This window comes from Acinonyx jubatus, chromosome B2 (genome assembly GCF_027475565.1).
Source record: "Acinonyx jubatus isolate Ajub_Pintada_27869175 chromosome B2, VMU_Ajub_asm_v1.0, whole genome shotgun sequence".
Lineage (NCBI taxonomy): Eukaryota > Metazoa > Chordata > Mammalia > Carnivora > Felidae > Acinonyx > Acinonyx jubatus.
In genome coordinates, this window is record NC_069385.1 from 142,728,232 (window position 1) to 142,753,956 (window position 25,725).

The 25,725-nt window shown below is 42.0% G+C and overlaps 1 long non-coding RNA gene across 1 annotated transcript in view; it reads left to right on the plus strand.

Annotated features, from left to right (window-relative positions):
* Positions 1 to 25,725, plus strand: part of LOC128315709 (uncharacterized) — a 372,477-nt gene that overhangs the window by 284,387 nt on the left and 62,365 nt on the right. Inside the window, exon 16 of the long non-coding RNA XR_008298770.1 lies at positions 9,144 to 9,330. This is a non-coding gene — a long non-coding RNA (uncharacterized LOC128315709). The remainder of the gene's footprint in view (positions 1 to 9,143; positions 9,331 to 25,725) is intronic.

The following is a 25,725-nucleotide window of genomic DNA, read 5'->3' on the forward strand; positions in this document are numbered from 1 at the left end:
ACCCAGGCGCCCCACTCACTTTTATAGATAAGTATAACTGGTAGGTGAACAAGTGCTGTTATACTCGTATTTATTTTTCGTGTAAACTTCACATGTTTTTCTTTTCTTCTGTTTATGCTTTTCTTTTTGATAGACTGTAATTTGCTCTGCTGTTTAAAATTTATACATGGCATCTTTTTTTCATTATTGTGGCAGTTGTCCTTCTCCAATGGCCCATGATGACGATTATGTTCTTGTAGCAAATGTTAAAGTTGTATTATGTAGACACACACACACATTTATATGTATGTATGTTTTAAGAATTTTATACGTTTTTCTTCTGACAAAACAAGTAATGCATGTAACTATCTGAAAGGACATTTTTCTTCACAGGACAAATACCTTAATTCAGTCTCATTACTCACATTTGCTACCTCATCAGATTGAATCATGTTGACTTTTAGTTCTGGATTATTGTACATATGCTTCTTCATTTGCTCTAGATTCACTCACTCTCAGGTTTTGCCAACAATAACTGTTAACCACAGTATTTGCTCATTCAACTGATTCTATTTCTTCCATCCTGTTCTGGATGGGTCCGTTTCTAATGTAATTACATCCTTTGGTCTCTATTTAGCAGTATTCAGATTTTCTCCTTGTCTTTTGTACTCTTAAATTTAACTGTACTCTGTCTAGGTGTGAGTTTTTCATTAGCAATCCCATTTTGGCGGGGCGTCTGGGTAGCTCAGTCAGTTAAGCATCCAACTCTTGATTTTGGTTCAGGTCAAGATCTCACAGTTCATGAGATCGAGCCCTAAGTTGGGCTCTGAGCTATCAGCACAGAGCCTGCTTGGGATTCTGTCTCCCTCTCTCTCTGCCCCTGTCCTTCTCTCTCAAAATAAGTAAATTAATTAAAAATAATCTATTTGCTACTCAGTTGTCCTTCTAAATCCAAGATCTTCCATCTGTCTTTAATTCTGAGAAAAGTTCCTAAATTTGTATATGTTTATATTCCCCCTGAGAACTTTGTTGTGGCTCATTTTTCTTCTTTTATATGGCTGATCTTGTCTAGTATCTCCATATTTATCATACTATTTTTAGTTCTTAATCTGTCCCTTCCAATATTTTTGCTGTAGATGGTATATGTTGTCCGGTTTGTGCTTTCTCTTTTAGATTAATCGTAGGCTTTGACATCTAGTTACTTTTGGTGAGTTCATGTTCTCCTGGTGCGTCAGCTACTCTGTTTCAGCAGGACATCTGAAAAGAAAAGATGATCCTGATTTTCTGGAAATGTGTCTGGGGCAAGGATGAAATGTCAGGCTCCAGCCTCTGTGAATTGTGGAGAATTTACAAATGCGGGGGGGGGGGTGGTTGGGGGGGTAGGCCCTTGTGCAGAGTATCCAGGCACCACAGAACTTTGTGGATTCCAGACTGTTAACTGTCTCACAGGACTTTCATCCTGCCAGTGATGCCTGCCCCATTTTTAATGGTCATGCAGCTCCGGGAGGAGGCTGTCTCCCTGGGCTGATATTCATTGGGGAATGAATATAGAGGGGGAGGAGGGGGACAGGGAATGTTCAAGGGCAGCGGGTCAGTCTTCACCTGTTTTTGACATCTGATCACTCAGGCAGGGCCTCTTTGCTGCCTCAGTATTCTCTCAGGGACACCACGTTAGTGATCTTGAGCCGCCGTAGCAGCTTTCTGGCGAACAGCAAGGCGAAGTTGTCCGCAGACAACATAAGGGAAAGGCAAGTGCCAAATCTGAAAGGCTTTCCTCCACTTGGTCTTCCCAAGGTCCTCTTTGGAGCGCATCCATGGGACGATACGAATCCCCTGGGAGGATGCACCCCCTCATCCTTTCCACAGGCTGCAATTTCAGACCTCCTGCAGCCTTCTCACGGCCTTCTGTTAGTGATTTTGGTTAGCTTCTTGGAGACATTTTCCTGCAGTGGCAGTACGACAAAAGAAACTTGAAGCAAGCTTTAGGCTCTGAACTGTCAGCACAGAGCCCGACATGGGGCTCGAACTCAAAAACAGTGAGATAATGACCTGAGCAGCTCAAGCCATTTCGCTGCCTTGACAAAAACCGGAACCCTCCAATCAGTCGCTGGGTTAATTTCACGAGTAATTTGCATTTGTTTGCTTGTGTTGTGGCTGTCGTTTAAAGAGTTTAAAACCCTTCTTCCAACTTGGGTCTGTTTGCATAGTTTTCTTGCTCAAGGGCCCTTATATATTCATCAATACGTGCACAATCCATTAGACGTTGAGGAGTTCTGTGCTGAAAAGTGGTGTCCATATCAATGAGAACTGAATCAGTTTAAATTCCTGTCTTGTAAAGTGAAGGAAAGTGGGAGAGCTTGAGCTGAGATGGTTTCCTGTCACTGGATCTCATTTAAAATAGAGCTCTCCTGCCAGTAGTGAAACAAAGAACAGCCTGTAGTGTGAAAAAAGTCAAATTACATGTTTGCCTGCCCCGCCTCAGTTTCGATGCATTTTCAAAAATAGGTATCAAAACGCAAAAAATATAAAACTAATGAAAATGCAAAAATTACCACTTGCACAGTCTGTACAGCTTTAATTCGAAATATTTGTAAGAACTCTTATAAGACTGCACATATATATATATATATATATATATGTAGTGCGTGTGTGTGTGTGTGTGTGTGTGTGTGTGTGAAGGGAGGTGAAATGGATAATTTGAATTACAAAAAAGCCTTGATAACCCCCCACACATCAATTTACCTGTGAACAAAAAGATTCACACTGAGAAAATGGGATTTAGGACTATTTGATAAATTACTACAGACTACTTGAATATTCCATTAGCAAAATAATAGCTCGTTATGGAACCTCAGAAGAATGTAGTGTAATTACAATAGTACTATCCTCCCTTGGGGGGTGGGAGGAAGGTAAATGTTAAAAAATGAGAGCTATTTAACCAATGTTAGCGAAAAATGCCTCAAAACAGACTGAGAGGTTATATGATTTCTGGGACTCGGCGAAATTGTTGTAGTTTCCACCAGCTTTAATTAGTGGACCGTGTTTCTGCCAGGTGAGGATTATTTGCATGCCTGGACGCCTATAAACAGACGAATGCGCACCCCCTGTGATAGTGATGACAGAATGGCCGTGGTCTGTTAAACTTGACTGTGCACCACACCTGATTGTATTTGAGAAGTGACGGCATGCACATGCTCCCAGTACCAAGTTCAAACATTTTGGGAGATGATAACTGACCAAGGGTGGGTCAGAGGGAGTGTGATGGAGGCATGAAGGAGAGGATGAAGGAGAAAAGACAAGGAGGAAACGGAGACGATACATAGATGCCGAGTGTCCGGCATGGAAATGTGACTTCTGCCACAGAGCTGAAGTGCAAAATACTAAGTTCACAAAATTCCCCCCAAGTTCGTGCGCTGAATGAATTTGTAGCTACTGCCCTTTTCTTGCAGTGAACCCAAAGTGACATGACGTGAATAAACAAAAATTCATTTTAAGAATTTAGCTTTATTTGTCAGGCCTTGGGTTGTTAACTGTGACATCCAACAAACCACCCTGCGAAAGATAAACTGTGCTAATCAAGTCGTGTAATTTCTTAAAGTTAAAAAGTTGCTTAAGAAAATAAGGGGTATAATTATTAACTTCAGCTGGGAGAGCACGGATCAGAGTGAAAACGAGACCTGAGTCAACATGTGGCTTTTTCTTTTCCTTTTTTTTTTTTTTTTTTGCTTTTGTAAACCTGACGTATTTGCCCAAATTTCAAAAATTTGCAAAATATTTCAAGGCAAGAAGCGAGTGTTATGCTCAACGAGCGGGGTTATTCATACCTAAACCACATGGCTATTTTTAACATCACTCAGTTGAAGGTGAAGTATATAATGGCCCTGAACTTCTCCAGGTGAAGTATATCTGAAGAGAAATGTGATTGGTTCAGTCTCCATGGTGTTGTAAAGATCACTACAGGCCAACAGCATTTGCAGAATTAAGAAAAAAATATCTAGAGGCGTCTGGGTCGGTTGAACCTCCAACTCTTGATTTTGGTTCAGATCATGATCCCAGGGTCGTGGGATGTTGCCCCTCGTTGGGCTCCGCACTGAGCCCGGAGCCTGCTTAAGATTCTCTTCTCTCTTTCCCTCTGCCCCTCTCCCCTGCTCAGGCTCGCTCTCTAAAAAAATAAAAGACAAAAATACCTACATATTCAAAGCAACAGTATGGGAACAATTGTGCTTGTTAGCTTGCCTATGGTATTTTATTCAAATATGCACACTGATAGGATGAAGCCAGGACCTTACCCCATTTATTCCCTGCCAAACTGTGAAAGCCAGAAACAGATGGACGGACACTCAGCATCTCCTGAATAATATAATACAGAATGTATGATGAACACGTAAGACTGTACATGTATTTTCAATATGTAGCCACCTTCCCGCTATTTGTGCTAATGATAGCATTCGGTGGCGGAATGGTCCAAAATCATGACTATTTAAATTTGGGAAGTCTATATATTTAGGCACAAACGCTGTTACTTTCCAAAAGATGATTTTCTTGGACACTTTAAAAATACCCTCCTAGTCCTTCAATACACATTGGCAGTGGGGTGGGAAAGTGCCTAGGAATATAATCGAAGAAATTAGAATCCTTTGAATAATCTATGAACAGAAAACCAAATGGGCCTTATTTAGCATTCATCCCTGAAAACGTTATCCAAAGACTCAAGAAGCAGCGTTTCGTGACAGGTAGGAATTCCCCCCAAATACGTATTCTCTCGTGTCCCTGGGGCTCCTTCTGGAAGGACGGGGGTCCCAGGCCCGGGTAACAAGGAGCGCGCAGAGGGCAGCTGTTTGGGGCCCCAGGTAAACGCTGCAGCAAGAGGGCTGGAGGCGAGCAGACCTCCCACCCTGAGCTAGCCCGCGGCCAGCGCGCCCTGTTGCCACCCCCGCCCACAACTCGCAGGGCCACGACCCTGCAAGCGAGCACTGCAGCGCCGTCACAGCACGCCTCAGGAAGAGCCGGGCTTCCGGCAGCCAGACGGGAAGTGCGAACCCTGGGAAATCCCGAGAAGCCCCACCCCCACCTGTGGCAGCGCCAGCCAATCCGCGGGCGGCGATGGGAGCGGCGGCTACGGAAGCGCAGACGAGACAAACTAACTCCAAACGGGGTGGGCCTCTCTCTGTCTCGTGCAGCTGCGGTTCCAGAAGGCTGGGCGGCTCCCCCTGACTGGTTCGCTGTCTATCCTCTGGCTGCCGGGCCCAAGGCTGCACGCATGCAGGCTTATTTGTAGGTAATATTTCACCAGATTTGGAGAACTTTCAGCCATAATTCCTTCAAAATTTGTTTTCCAGCCCCACACGTTTTTCTCTCTCCTTCTGGCGTGAGATGATGCAAGCCTTGGACCATTTGATATTATCCCACAGTTCCCTGATGCTCAGTTGATCTCTTCTTTCCCCCTCCCCTCCACCTCCCCTTCCTTCCCCCTCCCCTCCACCTCCCCTTCCTTTCCCTCCCCTTCTCCTTCCGGTTCTCCCTCGCTCCTTTCTTTGCTTCCTTCCCCTTCTGTTCGAATTAAGTATCTGTTCTTCGATCTTCCCCTTTACTCTTTCCTTGTGCCACTTCCATTCTGTCATTGAGACGAAACTAGGAGATTTGTATTTCAGTTCTTACAGTTTTCAGTTCTGTAATTTCCATTTACGTTCTTCTTTATGTCTTCTGTTTCTTTGCTGGGACTTGTCTGTCTTTGCGTTTGTGTCAAGGGTGTTTCTGTCGCCCACCCTTTCTGGTTGGAGACCACTTATATAAAATAAGGGCTTTAAAGTTTCTGTCAGATCATTCCCACATCTGCATCTTCTCACCCTGTCTCTTTCCTATGCCAGTTGAGCTGTCCCAGGTTCTGTGTATGCTGAGAAACTTCCAGTTATGTTGAGGACATTTCAGATACCACCTTGCATCTCTGGCTCTAGTGGAAAGCCTACAGAGCATGTTGATACTTTTGTTCTGGCAGCATTCAGCTTGATTGGGTTCAAATCACACGTTTTGACCAGACTTCTTCGGGTTGGCTTCCAAGGTCAATATGGTTTTTAAATCTGTCGTGCGTGTCCTACATGTGGCCAGTCTGGGCCTTGAGGGGTGGGGGCCCTATCCTGTCATTTATTTCTCGCCCTCTGTGTGTGCTGTTCAGACTCAGATCATTGCACATGCAGCTCAGGGAAGCCGGGAGTTCATCCACAACTGGAGGGAGCAAGTTTTCTCAAGCTCTTCCCTCTCTGCTGTCTCCCCAGTACTTTCCTTCCACTCCCCTTTTTCAGTCCTCTGGCCATAAAGCTGGAGCTATAATACCTCCTGCTGTGCTGCACACTTTCCTTGGGGTCAACGGAGGGGGGGCGGATTGGGAGGGAGGAACAGAGGTAACTGGGGCTTCTTCCCTTATTTTGAAACCCAAGCCACTGCTTGGAGGGGAAAGTTTTCTCTTCTCAAAGTCGAGGATTCCTGCTGGATCCACGCGTGGCCTTTGCCACCACTGCACTAGGATCACTCCACTGAGGCCCTAGAGAGAGCAAAGAAAAAATAATAATAAAATGGGACATCCATCCTCTTTGTGAGCATTTAGGAGACTCTTTTAGCACTTCTTGAACCAGAACTGTAATACTTGTCTGGATTTCTGTCTGTGCCACGGACCCCTTCTAGTTCTTGGGCCATCTTGAATTCAGGTCATGGAACTCCAGAGGGGAAGAAGGTTGGTGAATTGTCTGTTTGATAATACTTTAAATTCTGGTCTTATCCAAACCACTTGCTGCCATTTGCTTTTTCAGGGTCCTCAAGGAACCACTCCATGCAGCTTTTTTAAAGCTGCTTTCAGCGAGAGTTGGAGTGGAGAGTGCTTAGTCTGTCTTAGCCAGAAGTGAATGCATCTCTGTCTCTGTCTCTCTCTCTCCACCTTCCCATCTATCTATCCATCTATGTAGCCCTCCCTGTATTAGATCAGCTTAGATCTACACTGTAAAGTTATAAATGGTTGATCAGCATTTTATCTTGGTGGCCCTATTCACCGGTTAGGTTAGAATTTCTTAAAAGCTGGTTTCAAGATTCCTTTCTATAAGATATTCAAGAGGTAATGATGTGGCTTAGGAAACTGAGTTAGTGAATATGGTGCACAAGTGTTGAGCTGTCGTTTTCTTATCCTGCTGTAGAGATACACATTTAGGACGGTGAGGAGTTTTATTACCCTGAGTGAATTCATATTTTAAGGGACACGGCAACTGAGCCATCTGCCCACCATAAACTTGATTCCCCTTGATCATATCTTTGCTAAGTGGCAGTCATTCTAGGATGAATCTAGAAATACTGCTTTCCAAGGCAGTCCGGTTTCATTGCTATGAAATTCTTCTCTAAATTGAGGCCAAATCAATTTTGCTACATTTTCAACCCCTATTTCCTTTTTCTATCTCTTGGGGTCTTAAGAGGGCTTAAAAAAATCTATTTAACTTTTTTTTTTTTCCCCAAACAGGAAGACCTTTTAAATATTTGAAGACAACTTCGCTTTCCCCACCTAAATATTCCTGGTTTCTCTGAAAGCTTTTCATAGAAGAGTCTATGGCCCTGTTTCCCTGGGTGGTCTGCAGACCATCTGTTGCAGAGTCTTCTGAGGTTCCTATTAAAAAATGCCGATCGTAGGGTTTCCCCTCAGATGTACCGAATCAGAATGTCAGATTGGAGAGCCGTAGCTCTGTGCTGTGGGAGTTGGGCCCCAGCTGGGCTCAGTGTCAGCCTGCTCTCCACTCCTTTGAACTGACTTTCCTCTGCCCATCAAGTGCATACCGGTGGGGAACTCGCCCTTAGAATCTCAAAAGTACTTTAAAAATGTTTCCAGAAATTGGCAAGGGCATTCGCCTTGGGATTGCTGTATTCTCTGATGGACAATACAATTTATAGCAAGTAATGTCATGAGAGCCAGGATCTCAGAGGGTCAGACGTACTGAACGTACAAGTTTAAGGTACCCTTTCTGGATCAGAAAGACTAATTAGGGAGAAAGAGAGCTAGAGGTGTGGGGCACGGTAAGGTGACTTTTGTTGTTGTTACATTACATCTGGGCTCAGGAGCTTAGCTGTTCCTCTAGAGGAAAGAGGCAGGAATAGTTCATCTTTAATTCTTTCTTTGTGTCCTGATAGAAATCCTTTCGTACAGAATTTGATCCTCAGCTGCAAAGAAATGGCAGCTCACTGGGCGAAGTGGTTTTTAGTCCAGGTTCCCATTCGATTCCCCTGAGAGTTTCAGAACAAAATACCAGGACTGGGCTCTATGTCTAGAGATTATGATTGAGCTGGTCTGGAATAAGGCCCAGATATCCATTTTGTTGAAGTGCTTCAGGTGATACTACCATGCAGCGGGGGGTCAAGAGCTCCTATCCTAAATCATTCAAATAGAGCTACCTTCCTGCTGGCATTTCTTGTCAAAAGTGGTGTGAACTGATAAGAGAACCATGAAAAACCTGGGAGCTATTCCGAGACACAACTCCATTGCTTTCGGAAACAAAACAAAACAATTCCAGTTTGAATCTCTAGAGAGGACAGAGACGTGTTTGTATTACTTGGAGTGGGGTGTGTGTGTGTGTCTTTATACTAGGGAATAAGTAAAAGGAAATAAGTGACGTCCAAAGAGAAAATTCTCCACTTTGCTGCTGCATCAGGAGGGTACAGTGAAAATCAGCCACTCAGTTCTTAATGAATACTTTGGTTTCACTAACCTGTTCAGCATTTAGACACTGCCACCCCTCACTATTCAGATTATGACAGTTTAAAACAAACTAAAAACAGTGCATGTTTTCGGAGATGATCTTGGAGCATTTCAAAGACAAAGAGTTCTTCCTTCTGCCCCTAGAAGCGTATATGTAATTGGGATTGTGGGCTCCGTGTCCACAGCTTGAAATAAAACTAACATCTTGGTTTTGTTTTTTTTTTTTTCATTTTTCACTCTCTGCATATTCGTACCCAATGGTTTTTCCCTCTTCTGAAAACAATACACTTTAGCAAAACCACATTATAATCAGACTTGACCTTCTTCCCCACCCATCCCCCAAGATTCAACTTTTCAACTTTTACAGCTGTTGTGAGCTGTGCACCAAATCAAAGCTGAGAGAAGCTTTGTAGTTTCTGAAATGTCCCCTTCTTTCCAGAAAGTGACAGAAAATCTTGGGATGTCTGAGCCACTGCCAGACGGCGACAGATCTTGCAAGACCTGCCTCCCCTCTCATCTCTCAGGAACTCAGCTGATTGAAGGAAGCCACCTGTTCCCAGGCCACCGCCGCTCCCTGTAATCAAGAAATAACCACGCTGGGGAGAAATATCTCTTTGTTGGTTCTGGTGAGTGTCCTAGGAGTTTGTGGCGTAACCAAACGTGAGCAAACTTGAGCCAAAATTAATGTCAAGAGAGGAGCAGAGGCATATCAATGGTCAGCGCTCATTTTTCTGCTATTATCCTACGGTTCTCTGTGAATATTTGGGCTACTGCTTTGTCGTATGTAGTGACATAAAGAAGGTATTTTCCCTCCTTTGGAGTTTCAGACTTTTATTGCCAAGAAGACCTTATTTTTTGTTTTTAATTCTTATTCGTTTTTGAGAGACAGAGAGAGAGGGAGAGAGGGAGAGAGAGTGTGTGTGTGAACAGGGGTGGGGCAGAGAGGGAGACACAGAATCCGAGGGGGGCTCCAGGCTCTGAGCTGTCAGCATAGAGCCCGACGCAGGGCTCGAACTCATGAACCGTGAGATCATGACCTGAACCAAAGTTGGATGCTCAGCCGACTGAGCCACCCAGGTGTCCCCTTTATTTATTTATTTATTTATTTATTTATCTATTTATTTATTTATTTATTTTTAAATCTTTAAAGAAGACTTTTTAAAGAAAGGTGTTCTAGTCGTAACAGTGACTCGTAGAGCGGGTTTGTGCGAGTAATCAGCAGTCTGCACATACCAGGACACGACCTGGCTTTGGCCAATTAGATGTTTCAGCCTCTGAATTTTAATCTGGAGCGGAAGGTGCAAAGACAGGGAGACTGAAGATGCATTCATAGCTCTCGCTGTGAGCGGTGAGGGTGTGGTGTCCAGCCCCGTCCGTGTTCTGTGGGACCTGAGGTAACGTCTCAGTTGGGCATTTCTGCCACGTGGCAATTGTTGTTTCTTGCTTCTTTACCAAATTCCTTCACTTCTGGCGTACTTCCTGAGGCTGATTTTCCACCCTCGTGCAGATTCTGTGGACCCGTTGTATTTCCAATAAGTATGTCTCTTTTTATTTAAGTTTATTTATTTTGAGAGAGAGAGAGAGAGAGCACGCACACAAGCAGGGAAGGGGCAGAGAGAGGGGGAGAGAGAGAGAGAATCCCAAACAGGCTCCATGCTGTCAGCACAGAGACTGACAAAGGGCTTGAACTCATGAACCTCGAGATCATGACCTGAGCCGACATCAACAGTCCGACGCTTAACAGACTGAGCCACCCAGGCACCCCTCCGATAAATACATTTCTATTTAAATAACCCAGGACCACTTTGTGTTGCCTGCAACTGAGGGTCGTACCTGAGACACAGGAGATGAGCGCTGTGCACTCATTACAATGAGAAGCGATCATTTTTTATTCCAAGCCCAGCAATATTTCTTGGGAAAAGTTCTGCAGTTTTGCAGTACAGTGTATGAAATTATAATCCAGAGCATAAACATGAGATTAGAGGTAAAAAACAGAAAATTCAACTGTGGAATGCTGTAAGAAGTTGACCGGGGTTATTGGATTTTGAGATTGAATATTCTCTTTCGGAATGCCTTAGAGTGAAGCACATGCTGATTTTTGTACAGTGATCTGGATGCTTTGAAGCAAGGGCCGGTCAGCATTCCATATACCATGGGTGTGAGAGGCTCTCTGCGATTAAATGTAATGTGAGAACTATTGCCGTTTCTTTTGTGTTTCGATACAGGATTGGAAATCTCTTCTGATGATGATTTGAATCTGGGTCATGTATTCTCCGCTATTGTGGGGTTGAGGAAAACAAGCAATAACCACTGGAACTTTTGGAACGTTCCAGCCCTTTTATCAATCACCTAGGTCACCTCGTTTCAAAGGATTCTTCTCTGGGGCACCTAGACTTTGAGGAACCCCAAAGGAAAGAAAATAGAAGCTTTTTTGTTGTGTGAGGCCTGTAGCAGGTGAATGGAGGGAGTGTGAACACTTCTCTGGTTAGACGAGCTAGTTAAATAAGAAGTCCTGGGAAAGCCCTTGGGAGTAAAGCCATTCTCTCTATAGTTTTCCTTTGTAAAGGATAAAGATAGGGTTGAGTGAACCCAGAAGCTTTTTCCTGTCAGGGGGGAATCCGAACAAAGATTTCTTTTAAAGACAGCGTGCTTAGTACTGTCTAGTGACAGATGAATCTCAAAAGACTCGGTCGTGATAAAACCCCAACGTGTGGATTCTCGGTGGATGCACAGAGTAACTTCTCTAAACTTTTCTCTACACGTCCTTTCTTGCCCTGACACCGAATTTCCTGTTTCTGACTCTCTTCCCTCGTCCTAATACCATCTGGCCCTTTATCTAGAAGTATTATTTAAAAAAATGTAAAAAAAAAAAAAAACCACCAAAAACGAAAACAAAAACAAAAAACCCCACAAAACCCCTCCAAGTTGTTCCCGTTCTAGAAAGAAATAGAGCTGCATGTTGTTGAACACCCATCCTCTCAGAGTAGAGCACCACGGTATTGAAATAGTCAAAAGAGTTCTTTTTGCGGACATTAGACTCTCTGGCTCATCTTCACCTTCTAAAGTCATTGTTTCCAAGAGACTAATATTTCTTTGCAGGTCAGGCATTCTGGGATGATTAATTAAGGATGGTGAGTAGACTGCTCAAAATGCCTCCTGCTCCGGAAGTAATAAATATGGTTAGAATCCCACCATACACTGTTCAGGCACAGCTCTCCCTTCCCTGCATTCATTCCCTTAATTCCAGCCTTTTCCCAGCACTTGGGTGCATAGCTCCACGAGGTTCTACACTCGCCAGGTGTTTCTCTCTCTGTCCTGAGTTATGACGTTGACTTCTGATTATGACCCGTGTGTGAGGTGATGTTTTACTCCTATGAAAATAATTTTGTATTACGTTATCTTCTCACACATTACCCTGGAGTATCATGTACACATGGATGGCTGCCTAAATATATATGGAAAAACTGTTGAAAAAATATTTGACTGAGGTGGGCCTAATGGCATAAAACCCGTGGAATTGCATAGCTCTCATGTTCAGCCCTTGGATTCCGTGTTCCTGCTGTTACTTATGTTTGTCCTTAGCGAAGTTCTCTCTGACACCTGGAGACGTGAACACAGAGAACCGTCTCCCCAGCAAACACCCCCAGGGCTGCTGTGTGTGACGGCATAGATTATAAGGAACCGGCGTCCGTGGCTGCCCTTATACGCCTCATCTTATTATATTTTCTTCCTTCCTTGAAGACAGGACTCACTAAATAATATATAGGACAGAGATACTCATTAGATGGCTGAGCCAAATGTAAGCGTGCGGGCTTGGTTAATGATTCGATGATTGGAGGCAAGTTGGCTCCTATCTATTTCCAGTCTCTCGACACCATTCATTCACGCTACATGTGGTATTCGGATCTCTACCACGTGCCAGGTGGCTAGCGAAGCAATAGCTGTATGATACCCCCCGATTCTCTTGTCATACTTGCAAAACCTGAGTTTGCTGCTCTGCTTTATATTTCCAGGTCTTTGGGGGGCGCCTCGGTGGCTCAGTCAGTTAGGCGTCTGACTTTGGCTCAGGTCATGATCTCGCAGTTTGCGAGTTCGGGCCCCGCGTTGGGCTCTGTGCTGACAGCTCGGAGCCTGGAGCCTGCTTCGGATTCTGTGTCTCCCTCTCTCTCTGCCCCTCCCCTGTCCATGCTCTGTCTCCCTCTGTCTCAAAAATAAATAAAAAACATTAAAAAAATATTTATATTTCCAGGTCTTTGAACATCGTGCGTTTGGGCCCTTCTGAAACATAAGGTATAATGCACATACAGTAAAATCTGTCCCTTTTAGAGTAAAGTTTGATGATCCTTGAAGTCTGGTAACTACCACCACAGGCAAGATCCAGAACTGCCCCATTACTCCACAGTGTCCTTCCTGCCCCTTTAAAGTTTGCCTCCTCTGACCCCGTAGAAACTGGTGATTTTGTATTCTCTCTCTATGGTTTTCCCTTGTCCAAAATGCCACACAAATGGAATCATACGTTAGTAATGTATTAAGCCTGCCTCCTTTCACAGAACATAATGCATTTGAGATTCAGTCACATTATTAACATGTATCCATAATTTGTTCCTTTTTACTGCTGCGTAGTAAGGATGTACCATGGTGTGTTTATCGATTCATTCATTGTGGGGGTGGGAGGTGGCATTTGGGATGTTTCCAGTTTGGGGAGATTATTTTTTTTTTTAATTTTTTTTTTTAACGTTTATTTTTGAGACAGAGAGAGACAGAGCATAAACAGGGGAGGGGCAGAGAGAGAGGGAGACACAGAATCTGAAACAGGCTCCAGGCTCCGAGCAGTCAGCCCAGAGCCCGACGCGGGGCTCGAACTCACGGACCGTGAGATCATGACCTGAGCCGAAGTCAGACGCTTAACTGACCAAGCCACCCAGGCACCCCGGGGAGGTTATTTTTTTAATGTTTGTTTATTTTTGAGAGAGAGAGAGGGAGAGAGAAACCAAGTGTGAGTGGGGAGGGGCAGAGAGAGTGGGAGACCCAGAATCCGAAGCAGGTTCCAGACTCTGAGCTGTCAGCACAGGGCCTGACATGCGGCTTGAACCCATGAACCGTGAGATCATGACTGGTCCAAAGTCGGATGCTTAATCAACTGAGCCACCAGGTGCCCCAAGAGACTATAAATGCTCACGAAGAGGTTTTTATGTAAACCTAATTTAAAAAATTTCACTCGGGTGTATACCTAGGAGAAAGATTGTATCATTTGTTCAATGGATGTTTATAAGAAACTGACAAGCTGGTGTGAAAAGTACCTATACCATTTCGCATTGCCACCAACAGTGTATGATCCATCTAGTTCCTCCACATCGTCTCCAGCGGTTGGAATTGTAGTTGTTTGCTTTTATTTTGTATTTTAGCCATTCCAATTGTGATGTAGCAGTATCTGGCTGGGGTTTTAATTTGCATTTCCTTAATGACTGATGATACTCGTGCATAGTCATATTTGTTTTTCTGTACTCTGATTTTTTTTTTCTTCAAGTTTCCGTCTTATGTGGACTCTGGCAACAGAGCACATGTCATCTTCTCTAAACACCTTCTCAGACTGTCAGCCGGAGAGGTACGTTCTCTCTCTTTGCGGTTTGAGGGTCAATAGCAGCTTGAATGGGCTGGTGCATTTCTCATTTGCCTCCAAGCTGTCTGGTTCAATAGAAGGATGGTGGATCTCGGGTGAATAGGGACTCTGTTCTATTTATGTTTGTATTTTGAGTGCCTGTTTCAGAGCCTGGTGTTGAGCTTGTATCTGACCAGTTAATGATTAGATATATGAATTCAGATCAACTGCGTTTCCTCCTGTGTCCTATAATAGGGTTAGACAGTATAATTACAATAATCCTGTCTGTCCAGATGCTGTAATGATTCCATCACTTAGTCTCGCTGCAGGAACAAGGTCTAGCAAACATGTTGAGGCTGCAGGGTGGTGGTACACACATATATACATGGCGGCTGATGATATAATAATGAACTATTAATAATATGTATTGAGTGCATTAGAAGCGGTAGGAACTGTACCAGGTCAGACGTTTAGTACATTATTTAATTTGTTCCTCATAACAACCTTATGAAGATACTATTTTTTGAAATGCTCATTTATTTATTTTGAGAGCGAGCGAGAGAGAGAGAGCACGCACACGTGTGTGAGCAGGGGAGGGGCAGAGAGACGGAAAAGAGAGAATCCCAAACAGGCTCTGCCCTGTCAGCACACATCCCGACTTGGGGTTCGATCCCACAAACCGCGAGATCATGACCTGAGCGGAGATCAAGAGTCAGACGCTTAACGGACTGAGCCACCCAGGTGCCCCTGACGTCAATATTATTACCTGATATTTTCATGTTATAAATCAGGAAACAGGGTATCAAAGTGATTGAAGCAACTTGTCCAAAGTAGCCCAGCTCTAAAGCCCTGGAGCCGAGCTTTGAACTCCGGTCCATCACTGTCTAAATCCTCTGTGATTCCCTGCTGGGCAGCAGGGTCCCTAACCTGTGCCATGTGCTGTCCTAGATTCATTGCGCCGTCTGTGTCCTGGTCTGTCCATCTAACAATCACAGCTGAAAGATCTCGGGAATAAGGGGTTTCTTGCCTTTAAATAAAACTAAATAAAATGTTAGTGTTTTATAAATAACCACTTTCAATAGATACGAGGGGAATACAGAAATAATAGATGGAATTTAATGAGCTGTCTGGATTGCTAAGGTCCTTGAGCACAGTTGAAAATAAGGTACCTCTGATGAGAAATCAAACTGCTGTATTCGAGGCGGATGGGTAAGGGGATGGACCCAAGCTCAGCTCCTGTTAAATGGCAACGTTTTATGCAAGCTACCTTGGGGGTGCAGTGGTTCTATGTCTTCCGTTCCCTCCTGTCCCTCAGCTCAAGATCCTGTTGATTCCCCTAATTGCTTCTGTTTTATTCGGTAGTACCTCACAGTTTATTAAGGAAGAGAGAAACTGCAGTGATTTACCATTAAACTTCCACTGTAATTACATTTCCACACACGTAGGCTCTTGTCAGCCTCACAAGTCAGCTCAATATTGCATACATTAATGTTATTAGGATATTAACAACTATTAGATGCTAGGCAGAGCAATCTGTTTTTTCATTAAGCACTAAGTAACATTCAGGGATGTGCCATTGAGGATATTGACAAAGAAGCAGAGCCCTGGGGCGCGGAGACGGGCCCTGCATTAAAGCTGAGGATTGTGCTGCCTCTCCCCAGTTGCAGAAACGCACGGTGTCACCCCGTGTGTCTCCTGGGAGTGTTTGGCACAACAGGCCTGGCGGGATTTGAGAGCAGGGGAAAAATGTCTGACGCAGTGAAAAAGAATTAAATAACCTTCTCATAATATGATTTATGGGATGCATTCTGGAGGCTAGAGGGATGCCATCCTATCACTCTATCAGGTGGTCAGAAGGTGTGCTTCCTTTTCTCATTTTCCCCTCTCTCTTTGGCTGAGAGACCATTCTTTTATAGTCCACCATCCAAACGTAGCGGTGATGACTCCTCCTCCAGTATTTCTCACTCGGCACGTAGAGCCTAAGTCTATTGAAAGTAGTCTGGCCAGATCTTAAAAACAGACTACATGGCGATGAACGTTCTGGCAATTGTTTTGTGAAATTCACAAGATGGCGGATGAAACGGATGAAGCGCCTGTTGCTAGGACGGCAAATGTCTATTCCAAGTTCTTCAAAGCAAAATGGAGTACGTTGCAAAATGGAGTTCTTTTCTTCAGAAAAGAAAGGCATGGGTGAATCGTTTGATTTTCTGAATGAAAATGTTCTTCTAGTTAGGAGTGCCTGGGTGGCTCAGTCGGTTAAGCGTCCCACTCTTCATCTCGGCTCAGGTCATGATCTCGAAGTCTGTGGGTTCGAGCCCAGCATTAGGCTCACAGCTCAGAGCCTGGAGCCTGCTTCATAATCTGTGTCTCCCCCTCTCTCTCTACCACTCCCCAGCTCGCACTCTGTCTCTGTCTCTCAAAAAATAAATAAACATTAAAAAAATTTAAAGATTCCACATACAGGTGAGGTAATTTGATAGTTGTCTCTCTGTGTCTGGCTTATTTCACCTAGCATAGCATCTTTCATATTCATTCATGCTGTTGCAAATGGTGGGATTTGATGTTAACCCTTTATTAAATATGTGGTTTGCAAATATTTCTTCCCATTCCATAGCTTGCCTTATTATTTTGTTGATTAATTGCTTTGCTATGCAAGGCATTTTTATTTAAAGATAGTCCAACTTATTTATTATTTGCTTTTGTTATCTATTTAAAAAATTATTGCTAACACCAATATTCAAGAGTTCTTTCCTCTGTGTTTTCTTCTAGGAGTTTTTTGAGTTGATTATTGTGTTTGTGTTTAGTATAATATAATTTAATTCTTTTGCATGTGGATATCCAGTTTTCCCAACACTATTTATTGAAAAGACTCTTCTTTCCCCATTGTATATTCTTTGCACTTTTGTCAAAAATTAGTTGACTTTTTATGCGTGAGCTTCTTTCTGGGTTCTCCATTGTGTTCCATTGCTGTGTGTGTGTGTGTGTGTGTGTGTGTGTGTGTGTGTGTTTTGCCAACACTATATGGTTTTGGTTACTATAGCTTTGCAATATAGTTTGAAGTTAGAAATTATGACTTCAGATGTCTCCAGCTTTATTATTCTTGTTCAAAGTTGCTTTAGCTATTTGGTGTCTTTTCTGTGAGAAATGCCACCAGAATGTTGATTGGCATTGCATTGAATGTCTAAATCACTTTAGATAGAATGGGTATTTTAACAGTATCAGTTCTAATCTATGGGCACAGGATATCTTTCCATTTATTTGTGTCTCCTTTGATTTCTTTCATCAAGATTTTATAGTTCTCAGCGTGCAGATCTTTCACTTCCTTGTTAAATTTATTTCTAATTATTTTATTCTTGCCTATGTAATTGTAAATGGGATTGTTTTTTTTAAATTGCATTTATTTATTTATTTATTTATTTATTTATTTATTTATTTTGAGAAAGAGAGAAAGAGAGTGAGAGAGTGCACTCACATGTGGGGGGGAGGGGCGGAGAAAGAGAGGAAGAGAAAAACTCCAAGCAGTCTTCATGCCCAGCACAGAATCAGATGCAGAGCTCAATCCCGACTGTGTGGTCATGACCTGAGCTGAAACTGAGTTGGATGCTCAACCAACTGACCAATTCAGGTGCCCCAATGGGATTGTTTTCTTTTTTTTTTTTTTTAATTTTTTTAAATTTTTATTTAGTTTTTGAGAGACAGAGACAGAGCATGAGCTGGGGAGGGGACAAAGAGAGAGACGGAGTCACAGATTCTGAAGCAGGCTCCAGGCTCCGAGCAGTCAGCACAGAGCCTGATGTGGCACTCGAACTCATGAACCACAAGATCATGACCTGAGCTGAAGTTGGATGCCCAGCTGTCTGAGCCACTGGGATCGTTTTCTTAATGTCTTTTTTGGGAAGTTTGTTGTTAGGGTATAGGAATGCAATTGATTGTTGTATGTTGACTTTATATTCTATTACTTGTTCTATATTTGTTAATGGTAACAGTTTTTGATGACATCTTTATGGTTTTCTATATATAAGATTATGTCATCTACAAATAGAGACAATATTTCTTTTTCCTTTCTAATTTGGATGCTTTTTTTTTTTTTCTTGCCTAATTACTCTGGCTGAGACTTTTACTACTTAATACAAGGGACAAGAGCAGGCACTATTATCTTGTTTCTTATCTTAGAGGAAAAGCTTTCAGCTTTTCGCCATTGAGTATGATATGGGCTTGTTATATATGACTTTTATTATATTGAAGGACATTCCTTCCATACGTTAATTTATTAAGAGGGTTTTTTGGTCATAAAATGTGGTGAATTTTGTGAAATGCTTCTTTTTGTATCAAGATGATTGTATGGTTTATATTTTTCCTTTTTTTTAGTGTGCTGTATCACATTTATTGGTTAGCATACATTGAATCATCCTTGCATCCCAGGGATAAATTCAACTCGATCATGGTGTATGATTCTTTTAATGTGCCGTTGAATTCAGTTTGCTGGTATTTTGTTGAATATTTTTGAATCTATGTTCATTAGGAATATTGGCCTGTAATTTTCTTTTCTTGTAGTGTCTGGTTTTGGTAATCAGGGTGATGCTGGCCTTGTAGAGTGAGTTTGGAACTATTCCTTCCTCTTCAATTTTTTAGAAATTAGAGTAGGAATGGTATTAATTTTTCTTTAAATGGTCAGTAGAATTCACCAGTGAAACCATCTAGTCCTGGATTTTTCTTTGTTGGGCGGGTTTTTTCTTACTGATTTTTATTTCTTAGTCATGATTGCTCTGTTCAAATTTTCTATCTCTTTTGATTCAGTCTTAGTAGGCCGTGTGTTTCTGAGAATTTCTCTGTTTCTTTTAGGTTGTCAAATTTGTTGGTGTATAATCATTCATAATAGTGTCACGATCCTTTGTGTTTTTGTGGTATAAGTTATATAGCATCTCATCTTTCATGTCTGATTTGATTTGAATCTTCTTTTGTTCCCTTAGTTATTCTAGCTAAATCTTTATTAATTTTGTTTATATTTGAAAAAAAACCCTCTTCATTTCACTGATCTTTTCTGTGGTCATTCTAGTCTCTATTTCATTTATTTCTGCTCTAATCTTTATTTCTGTCCTCAAACTAACTTTGAGTTTAGATTGTTCTTTTTTTTTTTTTTTCTGGCTTCTAGTGGTGTAAAGACAGGTTGTTTATTTGAGTTCTTTCTTTTTGCTTATTGTAGGTATCATTATGAACTCCCCTCTCAGAACTGTTTTTGCTGCAGCCCATTAGTTTTGTGTGTTGTATTTCCATTTTCGTTTGTCTCAAGACATTGACAGTTTGTTGATTTCTTCTTTGTCCACCCAATTGTTTAGGAGCATGTTGTTCAATCTCCCCATACTTGTGAATTTTCCAGACTTCCTTCTGTGAGCTGTAGCGGCAAGAGCTGCAGGGGCTCATGGTGACTGTGCCGGCCATTAGTTTCCTCAGTGGTGAGAGCTGCTGGGGTCCTCTGTGGAGCAGTCTGCTGAGGACTGGGACAAAGTTGTCAGTGATACAAGCTCTTAGGGTTCACAGTTGTTTACAAGGGCTGTTGAGGTCCTCAGTGGTGAAAGCCCCTGGGAACCATGGTCACTCCTACTATGTGGCTGCTCTTGGTAGTACTTGTTCCTCCTCGTCCTAATCATCTCTAGATGTTTCAGCTGCCCCGGTCTCTGCATGGGCTGAAACCAAAGCGGTCCTTCACGCAGTGCCTGGAAAGGCTGAGGAAGCTTGTTGCTCACCCCTCTCTCCTTTTGCTGTTGAGGAAAACTGTCTCAGGCTGGGGAGTTCTCTCTTGGTGCTGAATGGTGCAGGCCTAGGGGATAGGATGATGCTGGCAAAATGAGACCATTTCCCCTGTTTCTTTTTGTGCAGTTATTCTCAAGATGTTTCTTCCATTGTGTTACTGAAGCTTTGCAAGTGGATTCGTAAGATCTTCCAGGGCTGTTTTTGTTGGTGAATAGCCACCTAATTGTTGTTCTTTGTGAGGGATGAAGGATGGAGGGAGTCTCCTATTCTACCACCTTGATGACATCACTCTCTCTTGCCCTTTTTTTTTTAATGTTTACTTATTTATTTTTGAATGAGAGAGAAAGAGTGAGTAGGGAGGGGCAGAGAGAGAGGGAGGCAGAGAATTCCAACCAAGCTCCATGCCATCAGCACAGAACCCAACACGAGACTTGAACCCAGGAACCATGTGATCATGACCTGAGCTGAAATCAAGAGTCAGAGGCAGAAACGACTGAGCCACCCGGGTGTGGTGATGTCACTCTCTTAAAATTTTGGTTTATTAGTTATATTATATCCCAAGGCAGCAATAGGCCTTTAAAAATGGAAGGTCTATGTAAGGCTGTTCAAAAGGAAGTGTAGTAATACTTCTGGAAAGAAACAAAGCAAAATGAACCTATGAGAAATTGTTTATAAGTTACATGCGATGTCATAATTTCATAGGCTGGCTTTTAAAGCAACAGCTTTAGTTACCACTTGGGCAAGGTTTATGTGTTATATTTACTAGACTTGTTTCAAAATGTATTGACCAAGTATTGAATTTTATATAACCTTATAGATTTTCCCAAATTAGAAGTGTCTGTTACCTATTTAGAGTACTTTTAAGTACTATTCTAAATTTGTTGTAAGTTGAAGGACTAAAGTGTAGCTTATGTCATGTAATAACATGACATTACGTGTGGTGGAGAGAAATCACCCACTTCACGAATTCCTTACTTTGTTGTGTCCCAAAGACAGAGAACCCATGTATATGGAGTTCACCATATCTCAATCTTTTCTTTGTTTTTGGACTCATTTTGTAATGACACTCTAACAAATGCAAATTATTATTACTGTTTTTTTATTTTTTTTAATGTTTATTTACTTTTGAGAGAGAGAGAGAGAGACAGAATGCAAGTGGGTTAGGGGCAGAGAGAGAGGGAGACCCAGAATCTGAAGCAGGCTCCAGGCTCTGAGCTGTCAGCACAGAGCCCGATGCGGGGCTCGAACTCATGAGCCATGAGTTGAGGTCGGCCGTTCAACCGACTGAGCCACCCAGGCGCCCCGCAAATTAATATTTTTAAAGCAGCTGTTATTGAAGTTTTTCTCAGCAACATTTTCTAGAGATAGAGAATAGCAGAATTTGGGTTTCCAAATTTCTGGGGAAATTTAAAGGGTTTCCATTATTTTAGTTTGCCGAATGCAGTTTGCCATGGGGAACATTACCTTTTACAGTTTTAGGAAAGCTGTCTCTTCCCCATGGACCCGTTCCTTAGTCCTCCTCACATTCCTTCTGTTTACCCAAACACACACAGGAATTGCCACTTTGGCCAGATTCCCGAAACACAGATTGGGCCCATTTTGTAGTGGGGGATAGCTCTGTGAAAAGTGGTGCCCGTGATTGTCATCCTGTCTTGCCTCCATGTGGAAAGCAGTCATCCCTGCCTCTAATGTTCTTCCTTGATCCCTTGTCTACATGGTAAAAGCCACAAACAGAGTTTGGCCTGACTTTTTTTTTGGGGGGGGGGGGGAGAAGGGAGGGGATGATGAGCCACCTTCATTTTATAAAACTGCTTTCATGCATTGGATTTCTCATTAATTTGGGCTCAGCAACTTGCTTGTGATGAGAACTTAAAAGCCAGGGAAGGGCCTCTACTTCTGTGGAAGTCAAGCATTCCACCCCAGCTTTACTACAGGGCTTAAGTGGGAGTGATGGACAGTAGGATAATTACAACAAAGTGGTGATTGAACTTCTCATTTGTCACTGTCTCTTGTGTGGGTAGGGCTGCGTGATCTCATAGGTAGGAAAGAAGATCCTGTGGCCGCATGGGAAGGCTTCCTTCATCTCATGGGTGTAAATCAGGGTAACAAAGAACTTCACCTTGACTCCGTGTATTTTGGGGTAGATTAAGTTTAGTGATTCACTTTCAGACCTCCATAAAGATGATACAAATATACAACCTCTTCCCAGATTTGGCACGGATGAACTCTAAGAAGAGCTACTTGAATGGATGCTACTCATATTTTGTTTTTTGAAGTATTGAAGCATGTATTTCCCCCAACAACATTGTAAACACCTTGAGGAGAAAAAGGGCATATGAATCATTCTTGTGGGATGCTATCACAACGCATAGCACATGGTTAGTGCTCAATAAACATTTGTTGAAAAGAACTGATATTAATGTCAGTCGAAAAGGCTAATTTTCTGCTTATAGTTTTGTTGTGTTTCTCCCTTTTTGACATTTTAGGAAAACAATATTAATAGTTATTTACAGGCCTTACTTTTGACCTTTTCATCTGAATTAAAAATAAGTGTAGATCATTGGTGCATTTGATTCAGAAATTAGAATTATGTGGTCATTAATAGGAAGAAAGGTTAGAAATAGCAAGACAGCAGTCTTACGGTCTATTTCCAGTGCAGACTGTCAGTCAGCTAGTCCGATCTGCCAACATACCGAGTTCGGCTGCATTGTTAAATAAACATATGTAGAATTAAATTTGCTGAATTAAAGAACTGTATAGCAAATTTTTTTTGTGTACAGTTTCAGAGAGGCTCAGCTCAACTTACTCAGCAACGTATATAGCAGATCCTGCCAGGGTGTTTTGGTTAAAGAATGTAATGGAGGAGGGTAATATTGTCTTTTCCATTTGTGTCTTTTTTTTTTTTTTATCTTTAGAGTTTCTATAGTTCTCCATTGCTATTGAATAGCAGGAGACAAGTAGTTTTCTTTATTCTGGTATGCTTAGACATGACCGATAAAAGCTTATTGGTAGAGGGCAGTCCCTTCCAACATTAAATTGTATACGGAACTTGGCTTTGTGAAATTTTCTATTAGAAAAGCTGATAATAAGAAAAACAGTTCTATTCTAAGGCACATATGACTCCATCAAATAAGATTGATCTGGCAAAGAGATAAAGCACCATTGAATAATAATTGATTTGGCTAACTGTACATTTAGATTTTTTTTCTATACTGGAATATTACAGGGAAGGTGCTGAAAATTGTGTCCTTTGAATGTTGAAAATCGTATATTTTTTGTGACACTCATTCAGATCTTAGAACGTGCCTACCCTACCCCACAATGGAAATTCTCAAGATTACTTTGCTGGCAGAGTTTCAGAAAGTAATGGGGATTTTTTTTTTCAGAATGCCTTAAAATATTATTATAATTTCACTCTGCTATGTATAGTCACAGCCATAAAGACTTTCATGCAGGGCAGTGAAGGAGCCAGTAAAGCATAAGCCATACTTTCAAAAGTATGACAGTGTGGCTAGGAACTCACATCTGGAGCCAAAGATGAGTTCAAATGCCAGCTTCACTGCTTCTCTAGCAGAAATTGCCAATTGTCTACCAAAGATTTGTGTTCCCCATCTGTAGTATGAACATACTTCTGGGCAGAGGCTTCTATGCTATGGTCTCAATTTTCCAATCTTCCTTGCTTTTAGACAAAGCCGTAGGACTGATTCTCACTAATGGACGGTACGTGGGAGTGAAGAGTATCATTTCTAGGGTGCTGTGATTTTCCTCTTCCACAGTGACTTTGTAAGCCGTCTTGAAGAGAATATAGCTGTTTAGTTTCTCAGGATCCAGGGGAAAAAAAGGGGGGGGGGGTTAGAGTGGGAGAGAGCCAAAGCATAAGAGGCTCTTAAAAACTGAGAACAAAGTGAGGGTCGATGGGGGGTAGGTGATGGGTATTGAAGAGGGCATCTTTTGGGATGAGCACTGGGTGTTGTATGGAAACCAATTTGGCAATAAATTTCATATATTAAAAAAAAGAGAGAATGTAGCTCTAACAATACAAATCTTGAGTCTAAAATCACTGCAAGGAAGATTATCCACTTAGCACTCTCTTTGGACTGTTGTATAGAAGAGAAACTTCTATTGTTTTAGCTACTAAGATTTCAGAATGTATCTTTGCTAGCAACTAGTATGACCTTAACTACTGCGGTCACTCAACTTCAGTTTTCCTCACAGATAAAATAAGAGGGAAGTTATTTAAAGTTCATACATACAGTGATTATCAGGGTGGCTCTCGGGTGGCTCAGTCGGTTAAACGTCTGACTCTTGATTTCAGGTCAGGTCAGGATCTCACAGTTCATGAGTTCAAGCCCCATGTCTGGCTCCGAGCTGACATTGGGGAGCCTGCTTGGGATTTTTTCTCTCTCTCTGTCTCTCTCTGTCCCTCCCCCTACCCTTTCAGGAATAAATAAATAAATTTTTAATAAGGACATGGCTCTTGTTATGAGGGTTTGCTGTTGCCGTTTTGTGATCTCTGTAAATGTTTTAAACACCAGCATTTCCTAGATAGAGGACAAGCCGTAGCAGACACCAAGAAATTAAGCATATATGCATGTGGAAAATAATTAACGTTGAGAGTATAGTCAATGATGTCATTTCTCCCCCTGGGGGTTGGGAAAGGGTTTCCATTATTTTAGTTTGCCGAATGCAGTTTGCCATGGGGAACATTACCTTGACATCAGGTTGAGCACCAGTGTGGCTTGCTCCAACATAAAAATAGGGGACCAATGCCTACCGCCTCCATCTTTTCGACTTCACTTCTCGTATTTTAAGAGATTCATTTTTGAGTGTCTGTTATTTCCAGGCATTACACTGGTTGATTTTACATGTCCTTGAAAGCAGGAGGGGTGATATGGGGGTACTCACTGGTAAAGTTCCTAGGGAACTGTCTTGGGAAATCAGCCTCAGGCACTGCAGAACATGAAGGCAAAGGGTGATGTGAAGATAGAGAAGTAGACCCATGACAGAATGGCCCAGCCAGTGCAACAAGTCATATGAGACATGTATGAGAACTGAGAACACCAGGCTCAACACTTGCTCTACATCACACAAATTCCTATTTATTCCTGTGCCACAGTCTCAAGACTTCTGAATTTCGCTATGCAAATAGTGTCTTTTCGAAAGCATTTCTGACTCCTTGAAGAGAAGTGATGACTTTTCCTGACCAAAAAAAAAAAAAAAAACAAAAAACAAAAAAAACAAAAAACAAAAAACAAAAAAACAAAATACCCACCAAAAAAACACGAAAAACAAAAACCACCAAAAACAAACCAGGCTAATTTTAAAGGGATATTCCTCTCTTCAAATTCCATTCCACAGAGACCATCTACCCTTTAGTTTACAGAATACATCTACGTGTTATTTTTTGTATAAAGACTTTTCCAGGTTTGTGCATCTATTGTCTGTTGCTATTTTATGCCATTTTTATTTGGTCATAGTATAGTATGATATTAAGATTACTATATGCAGAGTAGTTGGGATGGTGAAGTTGACATAAACAGCTATAAATAAAAGTTATTAGAAATATACTTTTCTCTACCTTTATTTTCATCCAAGATAGAAGTGTTTTTGGAGACAATAACAGAAAGTAAGATATCTAATTCTAAAGAAAAACAAAATATAATTGTTGTCC